This window comes from Lactuca serriola, chromosome 6, assembly GCF_051521515.1.
Source record: "Lactuca serriola cultivar US96UC23 chromosome 6, Lser_US96UC23_V15, whole genome shotgun sequence".
Classification (NCBI taxonomy): domain Eukaryota; kingdom Viridiplantae; phylum Streptophyta; class Magnoliopsida; order Asterales; family Asteraceae; genus Lactuca; species Lactuca serriola.
Window position 1 is genome coordinate 33,659,827 of NC_136413.1, and position 11,774 is coordinate 33,671,600.

Here is an 11,774-nt window from a genome sequence, read left to right on the forward strand (position 1 = left end):
AGTTAACAAATCACTTTCATACCATTTGAAAATGTTTTAAGAGATCAAAATCTATTTTAGACATACATGAAATTCAATTCATCATAGAAACATCAAGTCAAAATGAAATTCTCAAATCAAAATTCTAGATGCATATTTCAATCGTTTGGTGGATTCCATAGCTTGAGATTAGTTTAGAAAATGACTCCTAAGCTTAGGATTGACATTTGTTTCATGGAAATGTAATCTAAACTTGAAACCCACCATTTATGCTCATTGGACCTTTTCAAAACTCAAATCCAAGCCATGAATGAGAATAACAATACTATACTTGAGATATATGAGCTAAAACTCTCTAGAAACAACCATAAAACACTACATTTATCGTGATTTTCGAATATGGGGTTTTCACCCCAACCCTAGATTGACGAAATAATAATAAAGAAAAAGATTATACCCTTTAATGCCTTCTATGGAGTCCTATCTTCTATACTTATGATGTTTCTCCAAGGATTCTGCCAAATCTCCTCTCAATCCTCCTTGATCGTGAATTCTTCTTTTTACCTTTCTCAAGGTCATTTGAAAGTGTTTTGAGGAGGAAGAAAAGTGTGACCAACTTATGACCTTTCTTCTATTAACAACTAACACCCTCAATTTCCTTTATTTATCATATTAGCCCCAAAATAAACTTAACTAGTTTATTCTACATTGTAGTTACACTACTAGTCCCTCTTTAGCAATGATCTAAACATATTAGTCCTCATGAGAGTTAGTCAAGTAAAATATTCCTTAACACTAGGTTTTTATCTAAATCACCAATTTAACCCTAATTTTATATTTAACTTAATTAAATATTAACTTACTTTTGATTAGCCTAGATAGATAATTAATATATTTGAAATCATTATTTAAGTATTTATTTGGTTATTTCATTTATCTATTTATTTTCATTATTTTCGAATTTTTATGTTTCATTAAAGATTTTAAAAAATCCTAGGCCCCATAAGAGGATGCTCCATACTATATGCTAATGGATAATCGTTAGTTCACATGTAAAATAACAATATACACTGGTTATGGGTAAAGTGTATCAAGGAAAAAAAAAGGGCAACTAGGAACTATGATTAGCAATATTAGTGAAAGTCTATAAATGTTTTTCAGAACGCAGGATGAGAGTGAATTTTATAAAGAAAGGTAATCTTTCTTAATACTTTTATAATATAACAAACATGAATAATATAAAAAACAGTTTAATACGGGTGTGTTTGACAAAATTAGTTGTTAGCTGGAAGCAGGTAGCGGATAGTTAGTAGTGAGAAGCTGCAACTTTTATTATTATATGTGTTTGGAAAAAGTGGCCAAAAGCTTTTGAAATATATAATATTACATAAAAGGACTATTCATTAAAAATAAATAAACATACAAATATATTTTTAAGGGTAATTATGAAAATTGATTTCAAAAACTCAGTAGCGTTTTGTTAAACACTACATGAAGTAGCTTTTAAATTTAGAGCGTTTTGTTTAAAGTAAAAGTTAAACGCACTTACTTCCAAATAAAGTTTTTTTGTTTAAACTATAGCGTTTTTTCCAAAAGGTAGAAGCTAAAAGCTCCAAAACACTTCCAAAAGCTCCATCCCAGACATGCTCATAACATAATATATAGGGTTAATACCTAAAAACCATTATTTATACATCCTCGTTTCGATTTAATCCCAAATTTATTTTTTGTTCTTCATTTGCCATTATATTTTAGAAAACGTTTCATTTTCGGACCCTTGACCGGTCATCAATAGGTAATGATGATGTGTCGGTTTTTGCATTTTTTTTCTGTTTGTATTTAGCCCCAACATTTACGTATAAGTTTGCGTTTAACCCCAATATTTTTTTGTTCCCCATTTGCCATTGTTTTTTAGACAAAATTTCGTTTTAACCATTGGTCAGTCACGAATAGATATTTTAAAACATAAGAGTTGAAACTACGACTTCTCCTTGAGGGTGAGGTGTGTTACCTAGTAAGCCAATAACTTTTTTTTGTATTATCAGAGTTTGTTTTATTTAATCTACACATGTATTTTAAAATGAAGGAAAAATTTATAGTGTAAGTCTTGAGTCTGTAACATCTAATAAACAATATGACATGCTAATATTTAAGCTAATCAAAATTGTTAATTCATTCGTAATTCATCTAAAAACAATTGGTTATGTTTACCGACATATTTGTTAAGAAACCATATATTTTTAAAGAGTAAAAAATGTGCCTTCTCTTTAAGGGGCGAGGCGTGTTAGATGGTAAGTTAATGATTTTTTTTTGTATTATCAATGTTTGTTGTACTGAATTTAATGTAAACATGTATTTCAAAATGAAGAAAAAAGATCTAGTGTACGTCTTGAGTCTGTGACATCTAATAAACATTATGACATGCTAATATGAAATTGTTAATTCGTTTGTAACTCATCCAAAAAACAACTGATTATTTATAATGACATATTTGTTAAGAAACCAAATATTTCTAATGACATATTTGTTGAGAAACCAAATAAATGAAAATACCTATTAATAACTAACCAAGGGCTAAAATGAAAGCTTTTCTAAAAAACAATGGCAAATGGGGAACAAAAAAAATACTGGGGCTAAATGCAAACTTATATGTAAATGTTGGGGTTAAATGCAAACTAAGGAAAATGCAAACCGACACGTCATCATGACCTGTTGGTAACCGGTCAATGGCCCGAAAATGAAACGTTTTCTAAAATATAATGGCAAATGAAGAACAAAAAATAAAGTTGGGGTTAAATCGAGATGATGGTGTATAAATAATGGCTTTTAAGGTATTAACCCTAAAATATAAGAGAAAAAACAAATTTTGACAAATATAATAAGCTTGCACCAAGATTTAGCAAAAAGTTAACCAAAATACCACAATAGCTATGAATTTTGCAACTACTTAAATGTAACGCCCGTAGATCCGGGTTAGTCAATTTAGAGATAATAGGGGTCAAAAATGACTTTTCGACAAAATATTATTTAGAATAAATAATCTTAACCAAGTTGTAGAATACATCTGAAGGGTTGTGTACATATAAAGAGCACCGAAATCCGAGTTATAACGAAGAAGTTATGGTCCGTCGAAGTTTTACGGCAAAACCGGCACGACACCGGGAGACGTAAATAGTAAATTTACGATGGAGGAATTTTTAGCCTTAGAAATATAAACAAAAGTTTTAGTATACGTTGAACCAAGAACATACAAAAAAGAACGCCCAAATCTGACTCCGTATGAAGAATTTATGAATTTTCTAAGATTTGGCTTAGCAGTGTACGGTCCGAAACTCGAATTTTAGATCGAGTGGTTTTTGGCCTACGTGACCTAAATAAGAATTGAATATCTCATTAATAGGAACTCAACGGTAAGAAGACAGACGAAAACAGAGTCCGTATGTAGAAGTTATGAGTTTTACGCGGACATTTAACAGTATAATCTCCTCGTACTGTTAAATTTAAGATCGGTCAAGAATTAGCCAACGGAGTCAAAATGAAAGTTGTAGATCTTGTTTTTACCTATGCGTGGATATAAAGAACTTCAAAAATGGAGGTCGTATGTGAAAGTTACGGATTTTAGAAGTCGGAAGTGTGTTGTGTGAAAATGGGTGATGTGGCACAATCTTGGCCATTGCTTTCTCCCCAAGTCTTGCCACCAGATTGTGACATGTGGCACCAAGTTCAACCATTTTTCACCCTATAAATAGAACCTCTCTCACCCTCATTTTCTTCACAATTTTCCCATTCTTTCTTCTCTTTACTCTCTCTCTAGAACATCTCTTTAGCCCCGAAAAGCCTAGGGAACCTCCCTAGCACGAGGCGGAAGCCCCAGAGTGCTCGACGGCTCCGAGAAGAAGAGCTTTTCGGCTCGGGAACGCTTCTCCAATCAAAACCCGATGTTCTATACAACCCGCTGTAAGTGAGCTACACTAACGCTATTTTTAATATAACTTTTATTTAATTATAGTAACGTTATTAGGAACTTATAATAAGTACTTGGGCTATTATTATGGGTTATATAAGTATTGTTTAATGCTTATATAATAGTAATAATAGTTAGACTATTAATTAGTCTCGGAAAATAATAGACTAAACTCTAGTGGTAATAATACTAGATTTCTTCGAAGGAAATTATTTTTAAGAAGCGAAGCGTTGTCTGAGTTCAGAATCACCAACTTTTCAAGTGAGTGCATTGTCCCTTTCATCTTACACATAGATATGAAGTATTTTATATAAAATACGTGTTATGTGTGCATATTATATGTATACTTGCTATCTATGTTGGATGAACGATTTTATACAAGTTTCATATGATTTAAACTATATATGTATTTATATCTATGTAATATGTTGGGTAAAACATGGGTAGATGAAATATGAGTTGGATGATGAGTTGAGAGGTGATATAGACCATGAGGTAAGGGTGAGAGGTGGACGATGTGAGAAGCCTTGTTCCTAAATGTTGGCCTCGTCATCTAGCAGAGTATGGATGACAACCACAGACTATTCTAGACAGTCTAGTGGAACACTAGCAGGCTCGCAACCTGTAGGTGTTGTGAACGATATGTTCACCGGTGTACCCTAAAAACCATTGACATGTATTGTGAGTGGACTCTCGAAAACGATACTGTCAATAAACGAGATAACCCTAGCAGCTGTGCTCGAAGGACAATACTAGCAATTGCGCCTCACATAGAATCTCACAATTCTGGAAGCCACACCTAAGTGATAGAACTAGCAGCTGTGCTTAACAGCTGTGTCATTGACAACGATGGACTTCGCACCTATTCCTTAGGATAATCCTTAGGAATGAATGAATGAGAAATAGTTGATTCTTAGGGTAGATCCTTAAGAGTAAAGAGGATAATGGGGATGGGTAATTGGGTTAACTGTTTGATGATTAAACATAATAATTATATTATTGTAGGTTGAAAACCCTATGTACTCACCAGGTTTCCCAACCTGACCCACTCAATTTATTTATATCACATGTGTTGATATGAAGTCACATTACACTGAGAGATTAAGGAGATGTAAATCACTAGTGATAATGAATGTAAGTTCTGTTTATGCTTATATTTCTGTATTGACGATGACATCCCAAATGTTTTAAAATGAATAAAAATACTTTTCTTCGGAAATGCTCTGATAACGTATTTATCATGTTTCACTGGGAACAAATTCCACACATTTTTATTAAAAAGTGGTACTCTGATTTTTATAAAGCATAAACAAAATCGGTCTTTTCTTGCCGTGAAAATGGGGATGTCACATTAAACCCCAAAATATATGCCAAATAGGATGGAAAGTTGTCAAATAGAATGAAATTGATTCTAAAGAGGTCGGTGGGTCCAACTACTTAAACTCTAAAAGACATTTCCTCTTTTATTTTCGTACTTTCGCTCAGATTCAAGATTTGTACGATATTTTCGTAAAAATGAGAAAAAAATATTGTATTTTCGTCGGAAAATATGGTGTTTTTTTAAACCTTCCTGAGAAACTATCATATTTTCATGTGAAATATGGTGTTTTCTCAAAGCCTTTATGAGAAAACAACATATTTTCCTATGGAATATGAATTTTTCTCAAGACTTCTTGTGAAAATATTATGTTTTCCTATAAATTTTTTTATTAGGTGTTCTTTCACATGTATTCTTTTAATTCTTTGTCATATTTTATTTTTGTTTTATTCTATTTTTTGCAACATGTTAAGCACAAAGTATGAACTTTGAATCAATACCTTAATTTTTAGCTAAATTTTGGAACAAGCTTAGGAGATTTGTCATATCAATATCTAACGAGATGTATCAGAATATAATAAGGACTAATTCATGTGGTTTGGTCAAATTCATAGGTTTTGTCCAACCCTTAAAACGTTGATAGGGTGTATCACTATGGTTTTCAAATATATAGTTTTGGTCCATGGTCCATGTAAAAAGACTACGTTGCCCTTTAAAATATCTTTTTTTTCTTTTACTCATTTAAATATTTTATAATATAAAAATAAGAGTGGTCCCACCTCCTCCCTGTTACTGACTTACCCATTCAAACTTCATGGTTCACATTGTAACAAATTTAGTTATGCAATCTCTGGCTCCTACTCAGTATCTCTGAGGTAGCTTCCTATCTTTCTTTTACATGGGAAAATAATGGCTTTCTCTGTTATATGTTTGGACTGGACTGTTATAGTTGCATGCATTTTGGCAATCATAATTCCTCTTCCTGTACTCTGACTCACTCCTTTTAATTCAATTATTGATGCAACTTTAGCTTCCTTTCTTATCACCTCTCCATGTTCTTTTGGTAACATTTGTTTGAAGATTTCTATTCGAATAAATTGTGCACTTTTCCAACCTTTTTCATCTTTTTTGTAACACTCCAAATTAGGTATGACCTTGTAGCCCATGAAGCATTTCTAATATATCATAAGAGACCCTTAAGTACGTTGGGCGTACTTGGCAAGGAGGATCGCGGAGGGGCAGCATGTACGCTGGGCGTACCAAGAGTACATTGGGCGTACGTGCCAGGATGTTCAAACCCTAAAATCCGGACTTGAGACCTATATGAACACCCGTAACTCTTTTGAGCCTCACCCTTAACAGCCTCCTTCACCTTCAAACACTTCTGAAAACCCTAATATCATTTGTGAGTGCATTTTGAGCTTTATAAGTGCATTTGTGGTTCTTTTAGTGTTTATCCAAGAAGAAGAAGTTGTCAAGGAAGCTTGGAGTGTCATTTGGCTTCAAGAATCTGCATATTGTCGACCTTAAGGAGCTTCTGGAGGAATAAAGCTTGCACCTTTCCACTTAAATCACTAAATATAGCTAGGGTTTTCTAGTTTTGTTCCTTTGGTTGATTTTGGACCGTCGCTTGTGAGATAAGCAACTTCAGAGGATGGAAATGACAAATATAAGGTCCCTTGGTCCTTTTGCATCATAAAAATGGAGTCTTGGTGGATGTTTGGACCTCATGCATGGGTTAAGAACCTTAGAAAGGTCTTAATGGGGGTGTTGGGAGCACATGTGTGACAACCCAAAGTTTATTTCGTTATATTAATCCCTATCCACTAACGGAATATGTCATTTTATAAAAAGTTCCGTAATTTGGAGTCGTCAAATAAATAAATATTTATTTATTTATTTATATTTTCATGTGATTATTATCATAGTAAAATAAATATAACTCGTAAATGTTATTTCCATTTAACGGAATAAAGTTATATTATTTTCAACCATTTAACCCGGGTAAAAAGTTTAAACCCCGTTAAGCTTTAGCATCGGGTAGTCGTATACCGGGTGCAACACCCGAGACCCATATAAGGAAGGTGGAACACTTCCTTGAATTCTTTTACCACTCAAGCTCCACTCTCTCTCTACTTTCTCTCTCTAGCTCGTTCCCGACTCCAAAAACCGCAAATTCCGCCTCCAAAACGTAAGATCTTCTACCCTAACTTGTTCTAAATATCAATTATTGTTGCATTAGCTCAAAATCACACAAAATGGCCATCAAAAGGGAGTTTACGGCCTAGGAATCTCCTTAGGCCGTAACCACCTAAAATGGTGCCAAAAGTCCCCATTTTCCTTCTTTTGAGCTTAGATACTAGTTGGGGAATTTATCTAGGAGTGTCTTAACCTCAAAACAATAATTTTTAGGGCATAAAATAGGGTTTACAGCCCAAGCACATTCTTAGGCCGTAAACACCCTTTAACCATGCAAAAATGCCCCAAACACACTTCCAAATCATGTTTAGACTTGAGATATGACCTAGGGAGCTTCCATTTCGATTTTGGGACAATCAAACATCATCATTTGAGGGGTAAACTAGACTTTACAGCCCAAGCATATGCTTAGACCGTAAACTCCCCCAAACCATGTCAAATGAGAGCTTAAGTCCCCTATATGGCCCTATACCTTCATTAGAAATTATTGGGATTGAAACAAGGACCTTAAAATCAAAGATTGGGGGTATACAAGAGTTCACTGCCTAAGCCATGAAGCTTACGGCCGTAAACTCCCAAGGAGTGGCCTTTGGGCCGTAAACTCCAAGGGAGTAAACTCTTGGACCCTTAGACACCCCCTTTGGCCTTGTAAAATTTCCTAGAACCACTTCTATATGCATTATGAGTCTTGAAAGCATTCAAAAATACCCCTCCCATGAGTTTACAGTCGTAAAATCATGGGGGATGTGTCCTCCCAACCATAAACTCACTTAGGGTGGGTTTTAGGAGAGTAAACTCCAAAGTGAGGTCATACCCTCCTTCCACACAACTCATTAACCTTCTAGCACTCAACCATAAGACCTTTAATCACATTTGAGTGGCTAAATGTTTTAATAAGTGTATAAGTCACTAATTACTTGTAAAACATATATCTCATATGTTATTAGGGTCATAAAGAGTGTACAAGTCCTTACTTGACACCAAACGCTCATCCGACACATTCACCCGATTTACTCATTTCAGGTGAGATCATACTCCTTAATGAACCTTTTTAACTGTTTTTACATGTTTTAGGGGGGGATACAAGTGAAATGTACAATTTATGGAAATCAATCACATGTGATTTACAACTCATAGTACAATTCACATGTGATTTATCACTATGCTTTATAAAAGATCTCTACATTTTTAAAACTGCTTTGAGAACAAAACTATTTTCAGAAAATATCTAAATGCATTCTTTTTGTTAAATTGCTATTAAACTATTTTCAAACTGTGTTTAAGTTACTTTTCTTATAAAAATGTATCTACATTAATATATTTATATAAGTAAGACTTGAAGGACTTAGGACCAATAGCTCGCCTTATTTCATGTTCTTGTTTGATGTGGTTTTAGGGTATCTGTTATCCGTCCGACTGTCGTTGAATTCTTAGTTATATATCATGTATATTGGTGTTAGATATAAAAGTCTTCATTATATTCAATACCTTTGTTATACAAATGTCGAGAACCATACACACTAAGTTAACTATAATAGGTATAGTTAAGGCTACTACTACTACTCGTTACTGCTACTACTATACACACTATAACTAGTATTATTCAAGATGATACATGTATATGAGAATGCTCTATGAACTATACAGAAGACTACTACACTATAATACAAGAGAAAACACTAATCTAGAGTATAACACACTATCCCTCTATAAGACACTCTATCGCGCTTACATCCTGTGACCAGGGCTTTCCGGAAGGAAGGCGACACTACATGTATAGATCAATACGGGGCAGACACTATTATATCCCGATTGTTAGTTACAATCCGAGCCGATCAGGCTCAGGGATGGCACTACTTCACTACACTATGCATGACCGGGAAGGTCATCGGACTCTCTATTTCTCACACTATTGGTCACATAAAAAGGAATACACTTATATCCACACTAAAACACTAAGACTAAAGTCTAAGCTAACATTCCAAAGTAAGTAAGTATCTATTACTAATGGAAGTTCGCACCACTACTACTGACAACAGGCATACTTTTCCTTATCTATACTACATACTGGAGCTTTACTACTACACTTTTACCACAAACAGTTTTCAATGATAAAACTTACATGCAACTTAAAGGTTTTCACTTACGATGTACTTTCTAGAAAATTTAGGATTTTCTAGGGTTTTCTACTACTAATGAATGTAAATTGTAGCTTTTTACGCTATAAGCTTTAAAACATTTTATACATCAAACACACTAAATTGTTATGAACTCGCCAGCTTTACGCTGATACTCGTTTTCAAAATAACTTGTATCCTCAGGTCAAAGATAGACAGTTACAGGTGCAGGTACAACATTTTGGAGAAGATGTAGCTTACAAGATTCATCTCTTATTTTTGATATACTTTTGGTGTCTGTTGAAACTTTACAGAACACGCTTGTAATTAAACTTACTATGTAAATGAAATGGTTGTTGTTTCTTGTTTTTACTATTATGCAATTGTGATGATACTGTACATGACGTCCTCCACCCCGGAACGTATTCCGCCGTTATCGGTTTTGGGGTGCGACAAATTGGTATCAGAGCGTTGTTTATAGTGAATCAAGTATATCAACCTAATAAAAGATATACGAACTATAAACACTTCGGGACTAAAACACTCTGACCAAGAATATATACTTCTAAATACTAAAAGATTTAATTAAGTATATATATATATATATATATATATATATATATATATATACACTCACTACTACAAAAAGGGTCAGTATCATACTAGAACAAAACAAAAGTATTAAGATTGTTGAACAGCACAATTAAGCTTAGAGACATATAGTCACATCTGGGGGATCTAGCCTGATCAACTACATTTATCCAGGAGTGACTAGCATGTGCCTAAGAGTGATTATGGTGTTGCAACAAGTCTAAAAACTTACCAACACTACCATAAGAATGTTAGAACAAGATTACTATAGGAGTATTCTGTATACCACTAACTACATATGTGATAACTAAAAGGGTCGTTACTGGTAGGACAATAGTTGCTAAGTGGATACACCACGGTTACATGTGACTACAGCGCTATAGACTCAGAATCTGTGGCCTTTGCTTCATTTCCTATTCTTGTTTGATTGGGGATCTGAAGTTAGGGTTGCTTATTCGAAGGACTATCTTGCTTCGGTTGCATGTAATTGGTATGCACTACACAAGTATTGGGTCGTCGAATAACGATTCATCTTATAAGTATCTTATAGTAGTACGTCTATTAACCTTTCTATTCTCCCTTTCTCGAGTAGATAGCATGGCTGGCTTCCACCTTCCCGGCGATCCGTACTACCCAAACCAAGGCAATGGGGGATGGCTCGAGGAAGAGTCGGACGATGATCATCAGATCCCTCTGGATGATCACCAAGCAGAAGGCTTTTCGGATAGCTCCGACTCCAAACCAGAAGTTAACAACCTACCTCCTGAAGCTCCGAACCCCAAACCCCGTCCGGCATTTCAGGGTCCCACTCCCATGTGGGAAATAGCCTTGAACCGATGGAGCGAGGAGCAGGGACAACCTTTACTTTACAATGGAGACCGAAGCTTCTACAACATAAGCGAAGGAGGATCAGCGGACCGAGTTCTGCCCATCATGGTCCGAAGGATGGCCAGGAATGTCGAGCAGGGTCAAGCAGCCATTGGTCGAGTTGTAGAAGTGGATGCCAATTCGAATCTCAACAATGTTCGCATCCGCCAACTTGAAGAAGCTATGGATAGAACAAGGAGGAACAACGAGGCTCTGCAGTAACAGCTAGCTGCATCCCGAGCCGAAGATAGGGAACTCCGAGCACGTCAAAGGGCTCATGAACGACATCTTCAGGAAGTTATGCGTCAACTAGCTGATCTGAGGGTTCGCCCAACGAGTGCCTGTTGCCCGTAAAAGATGTCTAATCATCTCACTCTTTTGTTTAAGGACTAGCCTTTCCTTTCTATGCTCAGTAGAACACTTGTCTGTAAACATTCCTAGCTTTGGAAGTACTCTAATTAGGCCTCTAGACTGCCAACATTTTCCTTATGGTTTGATGTAAGACCTACTATTAGGTCACTTTTCACGAACTTGCATTACATCATTAATACTAGTGAATTGGCAGTTAACTACTCTATTGCTATGACTCTCTTTCTGATCTTTGGATTATGTTGATTTAGTCCATAAAACACTCTTATCATATTAGCAATAGACTCTTACTATTGCTATCACTTCTATGAACTTTCAGTGAAAGATGCCTCCATGCAAGCGTCCAAACAGAGGCAGACCAACAACTCAA